General features: G+C 46.7%; 1 protein-coding gene across 6 annotated transcripts in view; it reads left to right on the top strand.

The window, feature by feature from the left end:
* The window catches only part of Dab1 (DAB adaptor protein 1), a 1,122,840-nt gene that overhangs the window by 837,026 nt on the left and 271,489 nt on the right, over nt 1-14,325 (top strand). Inside the window, exon 1 of one of the 6 annotated variants that reach the window (XM_048453227.3) lies at nt 5,288-5,384. The exons of 4 other annotated variants lie outside the window; for them this stretch is intronic. The gene's annotated coding sequence lies outside the window, so the exon portion shown is untranslated. Of the gene's footprint in view, nt 1-5,287; nt 5,385-6,989; nt 7,269-14,325 lie in introns of those variants that run through there. One more of the 6 variants, XM_048453228.3, reaches the window with a different exon arrangement.

Below are 14,325 nucleotides of genomic sequence, written 5' to 3'. Positions count from 1 at the left end.
TTGAAGATGGGTTTTAAGCAAGCCTTTTCCTTGTTTCCGAGACATCCAGGCAGAAGCTGGGAGGCCACCTGAGAGCGTGTGGGCTGCTGAGCTCTGCCTGACCCTCTGGCCATTTTAGTACTGCCAATGAAACTGCCTGAGGAGCTGCCAAGGAGACAGATGCTGCTGCTGGAGAAACACCCTCTGCAGCCTGGCATTTGTCCGGTAATTGCTCTCCAAGAGAAAGTAAACTCTTCAGTTGGGGGGGGGGCGGGGGCTGGTGTGGATGGCGCCTGGCTGTCAAGTGTAGGGGTGATTTAGAACAAGTGCTGCAAATAAAATGCAAAAGATTGCATTGAAAACTAGGAGACATTTGTATGGGTCTGAAGTCTGACTGCCCTAAAATGCACTGAGGGCGGGAGTGCTTGCTTCCCAGGCAAAGCGAGCATGCAGTAAATTGAGTACAACCCACCTCTTGTGTTCCCTTTCTTCTTACTTCTGAGGTCATAGTTCTTGTGTTTGCTTTTTTTTTTTTTTTAATTCGCTTTGAGACAGGGTTTCTCTGTGTAACAGCCCTGGCTGTCTTAGAACTACCCTTTTAGACCAGGCTGGCCTCTACTTCACAGAGATCTGCCTTCCTTTGCCTCCCGAGTGCTGGAATTAAAGGCGTGCACCACCACACCTGGACCGGAGTCATATTTCTTTTGCGACAGTCAGAAACAGTATTTTCGTGGGCCTTCTAGTTGGATATTACAGAAACCCCCATGACTTGGGCCTGGGTGCACTGAGTACCATCACCAGCCCTGAGGGGTTTAATGCTTTTCCTATAGTTTTTCGTTTTTAACTCTTCCGGTGGAAATAGTTTTTCTCTCATAAAGCTGTACTAAATAGGAAATGAAAAAAATAACACTGGGGAAAAAATTCCCATCGAATAGTAGCCTTAGTAACTGTGATCTCGATGACTTATATTTAAAGTGACAGTGATCAAAGAGCTTTAAATTCCCTCCACACCTATGGGAAAACTGAAACCTAGGAAGTTTAAGATGTTTTCTGAACATCACCTGATCTACCTACCACCTACCCATCAAAGCACACCCTACTTGGGGTGTGTTCTTGGACTGTGTTCTCACTGCAGCGGATGGAGTGAGGGTTAGCGAATGAACACAGACACAGTAACGTGATGCTCCATGGAGTATGGACTAAAGAGTAAGGAGAGGCTGAAACGTGGAGTGTGAATAGCAGGAAGGACACCAGGCAGCTATTTTAAGTTGTGTGACAGTTGAGTGTAGGAACTGTGAGATAAGGGGACAAGGTGAGGGTGACAGCTGTTAGACCCTGCCACAGAAAGAAGCCCATTGTGGCAGGCATTCCCCAGTGCCTTTGGGGTGTCTGCTGTTATTCTGAGGAAAGATTTGTTTAAATGAATTGTAACATCTGGCTAGAAAGGTATAACGATTTCTTCAATAATAAGCATTTTAAAATTGTTAGTATACTAATATTCATCATGGATTTCAAGGGGCTGTTATATTGCGAAGGGTTTTCAGAGCTGGTCACCACAAACCGTCCTTTCTCCCCTCCTCTTCTCACCCCGACTCCATATCTATTCCTACTGAGCATTAGCTGTCAACATAGAAATTGCAGGAGTGGGGACAGTTGTGCTTGAATTATATCTTTTAGTTTATGAAGTAAGTCTGCTAATAACCACTGATTGAGCACTACCAGATACTGGTGAGTGGTAGTGGTTTTGTATATTTGAGTGCTGATGACCCTGACATTGTGAGTGGTAGAATCCATCCACCCATCCATCCATCCATTCATCCATCCATCCATCCACCCATCCAACCATCCATCCATCATCCATCCATCCATCCATTCATCCATCCACCCATCCATCCATGTGTCCACTCACGAATGGAAAATGCATACATGCATCAATACACCCACCCACCCATCCGTCCAGTTTTCAGAGCAGAGTCAACTTAACCCTGTAGAGCAACGGGTACGGTACTGCGTTCCCATGGAAACACTAGAGCTAGCACAAACATGTTTTAAAATCTCAAGGAGAAGCTCTGTTGGATAGTGATGCACACGTGTTTAGAGAGTACCGACTCCTTAAGTGTTTTGTATGGAGGGAGAAGTATTGGGAGACCAGCAGTTGCAATGCAGAAATTCCACGAGGCTCAGAGGAGTTGCAGTTAATTGTTGAAGGCATTCACATAATCCCAGACCTCCGTCATTTCCCAACTGCACCGTGAGGTCTCATTCTCTTTTGGCTTCACCCCACACTTGCACTGAGTATCATTTCCACAGAAACAGCAAGTGCCTAAAATCTGGGGCACTACATTCTTAATTTTAGCACCCCATCTGCTCTGAGTAATGACAAACAGAGATGCACAAAACCATCTTTTCGGAGAACCTCACCCCAGGATTCCTGAGCAAATGTAGGGCCCCGATGAGAGCTAGCTAGTGCCTTCCATGCCATAGCCCAATGCCATGGAGTTGTGGACAATGCAGTTTTGCTTGAATTTGGAAATAGCATCTTGCAACCCCCAGATAATGAGCAAGTGGAGAGGCAGGTGGGAAGCCATCGTGTTGGAGTTTGCACACTGTATGGCTGCCCAGCAGCCACTTCAGCAAATGAGGAGCTTGGGGAGATTGGCTCTCATTCCTCTGCACACTTGGGATGGGGACTGGTTTCCATTCAGTGCACAGAGAGCCTTTCTCTCCAGTTTCTGATGTGAGCTGGAGTTTTAATAAAGCCATTGTAGGACCCTGGGTCTAGCAACAACTAAATTGATCCTAAGTGCATTAGCGCATGTCCTGGTGATGTTCCCCTTGGCACTGGGTTTGTGATGCCATACTACCTTTGGCTGAGTTCATTATCAAAAAGGAGCCTCTGAATTATTGTAGGAAGCATCTGCTTAGATAAAGTTATATGTCCCTCCTCTTTGCATCTCTGCCTCCCTGTTGTGTGAAATGAAAGATACAGGTCATAAACTCTCTTGGCTCTGGATTCTGCTATTGAACTTCCCAAGTTGAAGGCTGGGGAGTTGTTGAGGCGATCAGATGAGATGTGTGTGGAACAAGTATGTGTAAGGATTATTCCCTTTCATCTTTGGGAAGTCGGGCAGTGGTCGGCCAGAACCACTTTGCCTATTTTCCCCAACAATATTAATTCCACGAGACAAAAGTCAGCACTCAAATTTCAGAGAAGCTAGCAAACAGTAAAGTCTTGAGCCAGGAATGAAAGGCAACCTCACCTTATCCATGGCCTCTGTTTTCCCTATCACTGTGTGTTTCTCAGTCACATTGAGAAGAAGGATGCATCCACACACAGCAGCCCTGATCCAGTCAGCATCAGATGAAGTTGGCTTGAGTTGAAATGCTCACAGCTTGACTTGAATATAGAACCTGTTGGAAGTCAAAGGTCTGGCCATTCCGGGTCATAAAGCATCCAGGTGACATTAGCTTGTCTGATGGAGTTAAGCTCACTGTTCATTTATTGGGAGCAATGTCTAATGCCATAAAGGCGTGTTAGTCAGCAGAGCTGGTTTTCCTTTGCCTTATCAGGGAGGCAAGAATCATCTAGGTTAGTTCCAGGCAGCCACAGACACTCGGATGTCTGAGTACTTTTTTCGATCTTGCCGTTTGACCTGTTGAACCTGGACCTCAGCTTCCATTGTACCTTCAAAACAAGTATCCAGAAGGCCAGGATTGGTTAACTCTCTTCCCTTGGGTTGGGTGCATCCTCCTCGGGACCACCAACCTCTCGTGTTGTGAGAGCTCTTCTTGGTCCTGTCCCGTGACATCGAGGACAGCAGCAGCCATTGGCAAACCATGCTGCCTCTGTCACTGTCCATCACAACTGTGGAGCCTACCCTTCAGCCACTCAGTACAGTGAACTTCTAAAGCCTCATTCCAACCCCCTCCTGTAGTTTCCTGAGTGAGAGATGTCACTCTGGCCCTTATCTGTGGCACCAGTGTAATTTTGATACCAAGTCTAATATTCAACCTTTGAAATCATCTTACCCAGTGAAAGAACCAGGGTTAGTGCGTCAAGGAGAAGAGAATACCCTTTCCCTTCCCTTCCCTTCCCTTCCCTTCCCTTCCCTTCCCTTCCCTTCCCTTCCCTTCCCTTCCCTTCCCTTCCCTTCCCTTCCCTTCCCTTCCCTTCCCTTCCCTTCCCTTCCCTTCCCTTCCCTTCCCTTCCCTTCCCTTCCCTTCCCTTCCCTTCCCTTCCCTTCCCTTCCCTTCCCTTCCCTTCCCTTCCCTTCCCTTCCCTTCCCTTCCCTTCCCTTCCCTTCCCTTCCCTTCCCTTCCCTTCCCTTCCCTTCCCTTCCCTTCCCTTCCCTTCCCTTCCCTTCCCTTCCCTTCCCTTCTGCCTTCCTTCTTCTTTTTGTCTGTTTTTCTTCTCTCTTCTCTTCTCTTCTCTTCTCTTCTCTTCTCTTCTCTTCTCTTCTCTTCTCTTCTCTTCTCTTCTCTTCTCTCCTCTCTTCTCTTCTCTTCTCTTCTCTTCTCTTCTCTTCTCTTTTCTTCTCTCTCTCTCTCTCTCTCTCTCTCTCTCTCTCTCTCTCTCTCTCTATCTCTCATTATTCACTTTCTTTCAAATATGTAACTGGTTACTCCTGAAGATTTTCCTTTTCTAGGGTCACATGGCTAGTGTCCACTGAGAACCCCAACTCTAGATTACAGAACTGCTTAAGAGCAAAGACCTTGTGTTCTCCAGCGTCTGGCTCTGGTCTGTACCTTGCTAGCCTGTGTTTTACCCACCCCCTCTCCAGCCTGCCATACTAGAATCCTCACTGTCCTTAGGCTGGACTTGGCCCATGTGATTTCTGCCCCTGGAGCTGAGCTTTCTGATCTGATGTTCTTCTCAACTTCTCCATGCCATATACTCCCACTTTCTTAAATGCTTTTGCTCTGGTGCTATCTGCCCCTCCCCTGAACACGGACTCTTCTCCAGCCGCCAGTGAGATGTATACGCCCCCCTCCCTCTTCTTTCCTAGCACATCTGGCATGTTATGTTTGATTTATATTTCTGTTTACCAGCTGCCTCCCTCCTCCACAACAGAAGCTACACTCCAGAACTAAATAACCCATGGCAAAAACCCCACTTGAAAATGCACTTGAATGGTCTGCTAGCTGTGTAAGTCAGCAGGTGTATTTGGAGTTGCCAGGTCTGTGCTCCATGCTCCTTGCCCTGATTGCATTTACGGTGGACCCTTAGCTGTGTCTCTCCATGTGACCACACCCTGCCCCAGTCCTCTGATGATCACTCCTCAAAGTCAGTAGCTGTGATCTGAACTGTGCCCTTTGTCCTCCTTCCTCCCTGGGTGGCCAGTGTCGCTGGCGGGCTGGTGCAGCTGTCTCCCCAGGTGTTTGGCTCTGCAGCTTGGTGAACATGGGTATTGTGCTATTTAATTTCATTTAATTTTTTATCTCAGGGTAGAGATCTTTATTAGAAATAAATGTGTTCAGGCTATGGGGTTTTGTTTGCTTTCAGCATGCGGAGGTATTTCCCATGAGTTCTTTCTCCCTATGCCTGGGGTTCTGAGCACGTTTTCTGGAAGCCACTCTGTGAAGCTGACTCAGGGGAAATTATGTTCGAAACAGAGGCCTCCTTCTCTAGAGTACGCAAAAGTTTGATTGTCTTTTTTAATTCTTAAAGGTTTTTTTCTTATGTTCTTATTATACTTCTGAAAACACCTTCATCTCCGAGTAGTGTTACTGGCAAAGCGATGACTTTAGATGTTAACAGTGTACGGTAGTGGGGAATGAATCAGTGATGAAAGCTGTATGGTTTGTTGGACCCCAGTGGTGGCTGAGATGGACTGGGAACCAGGTGACCTGGCTAATGAGTCTGCAGAATGTTCTAATTGGGTGATCGGTCAGTCTCTTAAGATGTGGCAACAACAACTCTAAGCCTTGGGTACAGGCCATTTCCAGTATCCTCTCCTGCTTTACGGTGTAGCCTGGAAGCCTGAACCCTGGGGGTCTAACTGGCCCTTCCCTGCACCTCCAAGGGTGGCAGCTCCAGGTGGATCGCCCTCCTTCCTAGAGCCTGCTTTACTCTGTCTATGAAAAGGGGACCAAAGTCCCTGTCAGGTTATTTTCCAAGCAGTATCAAGAGCATTTTATTTGGGCACACTAATGTGGAAGTACTTTTGAGCCCTCAGGCCTTGTGATTATTTGAAGCAACTTCTTATTTTATCGTGTGATTTTTCTGGCTATGTGCCACCAGAATGGAGGGATAAAAGTCAGGAGATGAAAAGGCTCTGCACATCATACTGACAATTTTTAAATTCTGCTTTTAAAATATACTGGGTTTATGTCTCCTTTTTGAATTTCTCTCTCTTTTTTTCTTTAATCTCCACTTTACATTTTAAGTTCTTGACTTGAGCTTGGGGAAAGGGCTGTGGCTTTTATGCAGGTTTTCAAAGGCCTATTTGATATTCCTAGTTCTTCACCTCTGATTTTCCTGTGTGTGTTTCCCCCTGGAATTCCTGAGGGGAGGAGATCTTGCCTAGCTTCCTGCTGATCACATGACCTCTCTTCCTTGGTGGACCTAAAGGGCTGAAGCCTGGAAACTCACAGACTGCAGGGGATTTACAGGACCAGTTAGCAGCCCTGTCTAAGCTGCCAGTTAATGGGCACCTAGCAGAGACAGTTCAGGTTTTTGTTTTTTTGTGAAAACCCAATTAATGGCCTGGAGTAATTAATTTACTAGTTTGGCTGTGGAAGCTGTTCAGCGTGAATCTGGTTATCTTGCTCCTGATTCCTTTGTTCCTGAAGAGTGTTCCTAATTTAGATTACAAACTTTAATGACCAAAGGTTGAAGTTCCTTCCAGAGAGAACATCCTCCAAAGCCCCATAGCCTTGGCCAGGGATCAGGGACTGGACAGATAGTGAAGGGGTGTGGTCTTGACTCTGCAGATGAAGGAGGAGATGTGGCCTCACTGGGTAGGGCTGAGTAGAGAGTAAAAGACCCAGCTTTCTTAGTGTCATTCAGGATGGGAATAACCTACACCCACATCCCTAGTCCCCATGGTCTTCATTTTAAGTTCAGAACTGAGGCTGTCATTAAGGAAGTATAATAAAGACCCAGGAGTCAGGTGCCATTTGCGAGGTATGAGAAAGGATCCTTGGATCAGAAGACAGGAATTCTCGTTTTAGCTGTTGTTTGCTGAGAAACCACAGACTTTTGGCTTTGCCATCCAAGGTAGAATGAGACCAACATCATCTACTTGACCAGCTTGCCATGTGGATCGAATAAGAACTCAAAAGATAAGGTACTTGCTAAACCAGGATGGTGGCTGTGAACAGAGGGCCATCTTCTGAGACTCCCTTCCCTTGGGTCCCTGGGTTCTTTTTCCTTGCTCTGCGGCTGTGCTGTCTTCCAAGTAAAGGAAAATGGGAGGTGAGCGTGGAAAGGAGGGAGCTAGAGAGGAAGCTGTTTAGGCCTCAGGCCTCAGCCTCCATGTGAGCCTGTCCCAGCTCACCTCAGCCGCCCCACCGAGCAGGTAAGGTGAGTTAATGGTGAAGTGTTTGAAAGACGCTTGGGGTCTTTAGAAACCCTGTCCCATGACATGACACACAAACAAGCTGTTGGTAGGCAGAACAGCCATGCTTGCGTCTTTAATCATGGTGTTGCTTTTGTTAGCTGTTATCAGGATTTTGTTAGCTGTCATCAGCAGCCCTCTTTGAGGACAGTTGTGGGACCCCCTCAAGGATGCGAGTCCCATATTCCTTTTAAAAGTTTTGCATGAGCAGAGGCTACCCAAGCAAGCTCATTCTTGGCAGGCAGAAATTAATCTGAACTGTTCTCCGAATTTACCGAGCAAGTGCTTGCCTGAATAGACAAGGAGCCTAGGGGTATTTTTTGTGGGAGAGATGAGTTGTGAATCTCAATACGATATGTGTGTTAAAAAAAATAACATCGGCCTGTTTTAAAGAGAGAAGAGAAGTTTCTGAGTGTCTGGCTAAGCAGGTTATTTTTAAACCAAGAAAAAATAGTATTGTAGAGATTTGAAAGATTTCACGCTTTTATTTATTCAGTTAATATACATGGGGAGGTTTCTTGCATCTTATTAAGACGGGGACAAAGGAAAATGCAAGGGAAATAGATGGCCATCTGTGCCCTCAGGTGGCCTTCAGGCTCACTGTGGGACCAGATGCAGGTAGGTGAGACTGACAGCTGATACAAGGCAGGCTGGTTTTATGGAAACATTTGATACTTAATACTTTTAGTGAGGGATGCTGGGGTGGCTTGGGTTCTGTCAGAGAAGTGATGCCTAGAACTGGATGTCACATCAGTTCTGTGCCTTAGTTTCTCCTGCTGCAAAATGGGTCTAACAACAGCTTCCAGGCTAAGCAAAGATTCAATGAGACAGGGGTAAGTCATGCTTAGCACAGACCACGGCACAAAGGCAGCCTGCTGAGTGTCATTCTGCTTCTGTCACCGTCTCTTTCCCTTTTCTGCTCCAACCCAAGCACGTGGGCATGGAGTTCCTTAGACTTTTGAAGAATAGAGACCGTGACATAGTGTTCTCAGGGTCTGAACTAGGATTTTGAGCGGATGTCTTCTCCTTGTCCCTTTAGGACACTCTGTTCCATTCCCCAACTTTCTCCCTTTAATCTCAGAGACTGTCCTGTGTGGACTCCCTCAGTCTCATTGTCCGGCCGCCTATCTGTCCAACCTTGGGACTCCCGGATGCTTATTGGAATTGGTGAATCCTGCACCACGGCAGGAGGAAATGAGTCAGGTCTGCTTTCCAGCCCTCCTTTGGCTTTCTTCCCGCTGGGTTGCCTTGGGTCTACCACCAAAAGTCAAAGCTTTGTGTAAAGAGCTTTTCCCCTTAGTTCTGGACGACCTCCGCCAGGCCTGGCAATAATACCACTCTGTCTCTGGGGTCCTGAACTGTCCTTTGAGGTCTCCCTTACGCAAACCTCACACTATGAAATCTTCTGAATAATCTTACTGTGAGCTTTGACATCTGATTCCCGCTGAAACAGCAAAGAGGGGACTGAGTTTTAAAAGGCAAGGACTTGTGTGGCATTTGATGTCCAGTCATCTCTGAATCCATGGTCTCTAGATGGAACTGTCCATGGGTTTCCTGTGTGGATGGGGACTGAGTTGTGGGTTGGGAGAGGTATCCTGGACTGGCGCCTGAGGGTCAGGCAAAGTTAGTAGATCAGATCTCACTTTTCACAACAGAAATATATATTTTTTTGTAATTGGTTTCTTTTATTAATTTTGACAAACCCTTATACATAGTATAAGAGATAAATACTGGAAAAAAAGTTCCCTCTTCATTCTAAATAATTCTATACAAGTGAAATGGAAGGAAAGGCAAATGCTATGTAATGTGTTCCTCTCCCACTGTGAGGTCAAGTGCAGCACATGGTACCTTCTGTATTCACTCAGAAGCCTTTCCAGAAAAAAAAAGATTCCAGTTCTTGGCTTCACAGAGGTAGACACTGAGCTCAAGGATGTCAAGAGGCCGCCGTGTTGGGTCCTGGATCGGGGAGGTAGTGGAAGCACAGAGTGAAATCTCAAGATGAGTCTGCAAGGCAGCGGTACTCCTGGTTCCCCTGTGAGCTCCTCGGTGAGCAGCCCTGATTGGTGACAAGGATAAGCAGGTGTGCTTGGCTGGAAGTTGTAGGTAACTAGTAGCTTCCACCCCCTGGCAGAGGCTGTCCCCTGCTGGCAACAAGGCCTTTAGTAAGAGTTCATGCTGGAGTTTAGTTAGGATCAGCCATGCAGTCTGTCCTCATGAAGGCTGGCATATGAATTCCTAGCAGGAAAGGTCTTGGATGCCTCCTGGGAACTAAAGCTAAATTAATCCTTTTGTTTGCATTGCGTGGGACTTTGTTTGCTCCCACAATTGAGTGCCCTCAGCTGCTTCTTCCCCTAAAGTGACCTCCAGGCTAATCATGAACTTTCTTTCCACCTCATGGCTTCTGCCAACACAAAGTTCCTGCTGGGCCCCTGTTGTGCTGCCCTAGGGCTGTTCCCTGGTGCTGGTCTCATGGACAGAGTCTGCGTCATTGAGGCCACATGCTCGAAAGAGAGCGCATGTCTATCTTTTTCTGTATTCATTTTGGATAGATTTTCTTGCTGGGCTCAACTGATGTTTGAATGAAGAATCTAACCCAGGCGCAGGGAGCTGGTACTTGACTTGGGTAAAAGGGGTGTAGGAAGCAGGGTGAATATACACGAGTCCTTTGTCACTTAAGAAAACAGACGGACGAGTTGCAGAATGAAAGACTGGACATCTGTGATCGTCCTTATTCCGTCCATCACCGTTTGCTGTCTTGTCCCAAAGATTCTACATGCAAAATGTGTTCATGGCATTTCAGTGTCTCTGTGGCCTTACCCATCTAAAACATTGTATGTAATCTGAACTCTGTGAGTTCAAAAGTTCAAATTTTCATTATCTAACTCATCTCTATCACTTCCTGGAAATGAGAGCAATGAACCCTTTGGAGGGACATTTCTCTGCCTCCACTGTGCACTGCCCTCTATGTGGTGAATGGTTTCTATGGAGCACGTCATATATTATAATAGCCTTATGTGGTGTGTGTTGTGAGTCATTCCATTTTTCAGTGACCACATGGAGTTTCAGGGCCTTAAGTAATATGCATCCCTTTGTGCTTCTTGACCAGTGAGAGTGAGGGCCGTGCTGGCCCCCGAGATTCATGGGAGCTGTCATATCTATTATTCCCATCTCTGAGCCCTGTTACCTGTTAGAGCCGCCTGACTTTTTGTCCAGTACCCCGGATGCGCACACATAGGCTGTACAGTGAGAATTCCAGGGCTGGACTGCAGTTGCACTGACAGGCGCTACTTACAGTGATCTTGGGTTCTGTCATGTGTGCTGTCTGCTCAGAAGCAGTCGCTCGTGTGCACAAGAGGCAGGTCTGTGGTAGAGGAGGTGTCTGAGGTGAGATGCAGTGGATGCTGAGCAGTGGCTCTGAGAGGAGCTTTTCTGAGTGGTGCAAACAGCCTTCCATGTTGCTTGGTTGTTTGGGAGTTGCCAAGAGGAATTGCATTTTTATATTTCTGTGAGATGGTTCAAATAAATACTCTCACAAATCAGGGAACAACAGAAACAAGATGGCCTTTGTTAGAGCGTCCGTCCTCATTTACGGCTTCGGGAAAACACAGCCCCATGGTTATCGTTGTTGCCTATGCTTTTTGTCAGGGAGATAATTGTGGAAATTGGGTTGCTTCCCGTCAAGTGCAGCTCCTTTTGTGGAGAAAATTTGAGACATCCATGTATTCCATTTTACAGTAATTGAGATCGGACTAGCAGATCATTAGCAGAGCAAAGAAAGACTATGGCCTATTTTTTGAAAGGGAGGTGATAAAAATTTGACATTAGAGAAGAGGAGAAGGGGAAATAGGATGTCAGCGGTGGGAGAGAGGATGCCACCTGTTTGTACTTTCTGTGGGGAGATGATGCTTCTGTTAGTGCTTCTGTTAGTGGGGCCTTGCATGGCCAGAACTCTTGCAGGAGAAGTCATCGATGGTCACTGTGATCTGGACAGCGTTGAGATGAGTCCCTGCCCAAGGTCAGCCTAAAAGCCAGGTAACATGGCAGCATCGGTTGCGTGCTTTTCTCAACTCCCTTCCTTCCTCCTCCCCCCAACCTCTCTCTTTGAAGATAATGAAATGCAGCTTGTGGAAGGGAGAGCAAAGAAGGACCTGATATATTTTAAGCAAATCAGCAAGTGGAAGCTGCCAAATGCAGCATTTGTTTATTGAAGGTCCCCTCTCTGCGAGGGCCTCATTAAATGCTTGTCTCTCTTTTCCTGCAAGACCCCAGGGGACAGCAGTAGTTTTGTGTCAGTCTCACACATTGCAGGAAGACACATAGAGGAGCGGAACAAGGTTCAGTAAAGAGGAGCAAATGAACAATGTATCCTGCCTGGCCAGGGCAGGAGGGAGCACTGGAGAGCACTGTGGCTGAAAGGACCCATGAGGGGCTCCTTTGGATTGCTGTGGTGGGGGAAGCCATCCAGTGATTGGCTGGGCCTCTGCCCTGGGTGGATGAAGCAGGAGACAGTCTTTGTTCCATCGCTCCAAACCTCCAGCATCTCTAGACAGCTGTGTAGAGCGCTGTGGAGAGGCTGAGAGTGGGGCTGATTTGATTGTCCAATACTGATTAATAGCTCTGTTCTGAAGGAGAGCTAGTTTTGGGTTTGGATTGGTTTGGGCCTTTCCCCCTTGAAGATTCATTTATCTGGGACGGTTTAGGCAAGGGCCACTGAATAGCAGAAGCTTTTAAACAAGAAACCCTACTGATGTAGCCCTGCTGTCATTCCCCTCCTGGCTGTTGACTTCCAGGACCCTCAACACCTGCGCTAACACCATAGCAACAGAACCTGAACTGTCCCTGTTCATCTTCTCTGGTACCCCCGAGGTATTTCACGTGATAGCCAGTCGTTACCTCCGCAGCTGTGAAGAATGTGTGACGTCTCTACCAGTGTGTGTTTTTATCCACAGGCTTGCCCAGGTTCTTTTGTTATCGCTATGAATGAATTCCAAGACTAGGTGGTTTATGAGAGAGTTAATGCTGCTTATTCTCTGTCCTTATGGACTGCATCTGCTTCCATCTCTCTCCATCTCTCTGTCCCTTTCTGGCTTCATCATCTCCATCTCTCTGGGTCTCGCGGTCTCCATCTCTTTTCTGGCTCCATGATCTCCGTCTCTCTGTGTTTCTGTCTCAGTCTCCGTTTCTCTCTCTAGGACCTCCATCTCTGTCAGCTAGAGCTTTGCTTGTCAACATGGCTGGTATTCGCAAGTCTCTTCCGTCTTAACTCCACATCCTAATTGTTGACAAAGTCTCCTCGACCCGCTGCTGCTATCAGGCCCCAACGTGAGGTAGACCTTTGTGTGCTGTGTGCCGTCCTGCCGGCTTTCTTCACATTGCACCGTGGGTTGCGCAGTCTCTGTGGGTTGAGAGTCTTAGTTGCCTACCTAAGAACCACTTGAAAACTTGATGATGTCTTTTCTCCCTTTGAGCGTATAGAGTAGTGGATTCCTAGAGAACAGCCTTCCAATAGCCACTTTATCAGTGGCTTCTCAAACTTCTGATGTGCCTTCTGCACCATGCCCTGGGCCCTGACTCTGTAGATGTTGTCATCCAAAGGTGGTCTAGTAAGTTTCTATTCAAAGTGGGGTAGCATGCGATGCCTAACTAAGAAAGTAGATGCATAGCTATATTGAAAGATGGGAAATAAGGTAACCTGAGAGATGGCTCCAGGGTTAAGAGTACTGACTATTCTTCTGAGGACCTGGGTTTGATCCCCAGTGTCTACATGGCAGTTCATACCCATCTATAATTCCAGTTCTAGAGGATTCAATGCCCTTCTTAGAGCCAATAAGAAATACAGTACAGATGATTCCAGGGGTTCTGCCACCCTGTTCTAGCCTCTGTGGGCACCACACATGCATGTGGTGCATAGGTACACATGCAAGCAAAATAGTTATACATAAATAAAACTAGAAAAATGTTAAAAGATAGGAATTAAGACCGAGAGAAGGCAAGAAGGCAAGGGCAGAACAGGGCAGCATTGAACAGAGGGGATGAAAGCAGGCAGCTGTGAGATTTCACACAATTTTGCTCATTTAGCTTCTCAAAAACTCATCAGGATAGAAAGTTCCCCTATTTCACAGATGAAGAAGTTGAGGCTGGGGAGCTGGAGCGATGGCTCAGAGGTTAAGAGCATTGCCTGCTCTTCCAAAGGTCCTGAGTTCAATTCCCAGCAACCACATGGTGGCTCACAACCATCTGTAATGGGGTCTGGTGCCCTCTTCTGGCCTGCAGGCATACACACAGACAGAATATTGTATACATAATAAATATTTTAAAAAAAGAAGTTGAGGCTAATTAACTAGCTCAAGAAACTAAAGCCACTAGGAGTCAGTGGTGGAGTCGGGCAGGAGTCGAACTCAGCCTCTGGACTTCTCCTTAAGTTTAGAGCCTGCCACCTTGTGTGTGTTGTGAAGTTAGAGACCAGGGTTTTGTAGAAGAGCCCATGGTATTGTAAACCCATGGCGAGATGGCTTAAGATGGTGAGCCTACCTTCCTGTCTGTCTGATTTTCTTACTTTCTTTAAGTTTTGGATTTTGTTATTGTTATTTTGTTTTGTTTTGCTTTTCCCATATTGGCTCTCATGTAACCCAGGCTGGCTCACTATGCAGCTGGGGGTGGCTTTGAATTACTGATCTGGCTGCCCCTGTTTCCCAAGTGCTGGGATTGCAGGATGCTCTCACAACTCTTTCCAATACCTTTACAGTTACATAATGAATTTCCATGGTCCTAAAACTATTAATGAAAC

The sequence above is a fragment of the Myodes glareolus genome, chromosome 3 (genome assembly GCF_982192425.1).
Source record: "Myodes glareolus chromosome 3, mMyoGla1.1, whole genome shotgun sequence".
Classification (NCBI taxonomy): domain Eukaryota; kingdom Metazoa; phylum Chordata; class Mammalia; order Rodentia; family Cricetidae; genus Myodes; species Myodes glareolus.
The sequence above is the reverse complement of the archived record's forward strand: the minus strand, read 5'-3'. Positions and strand labels throughout refer to the sequence as shown.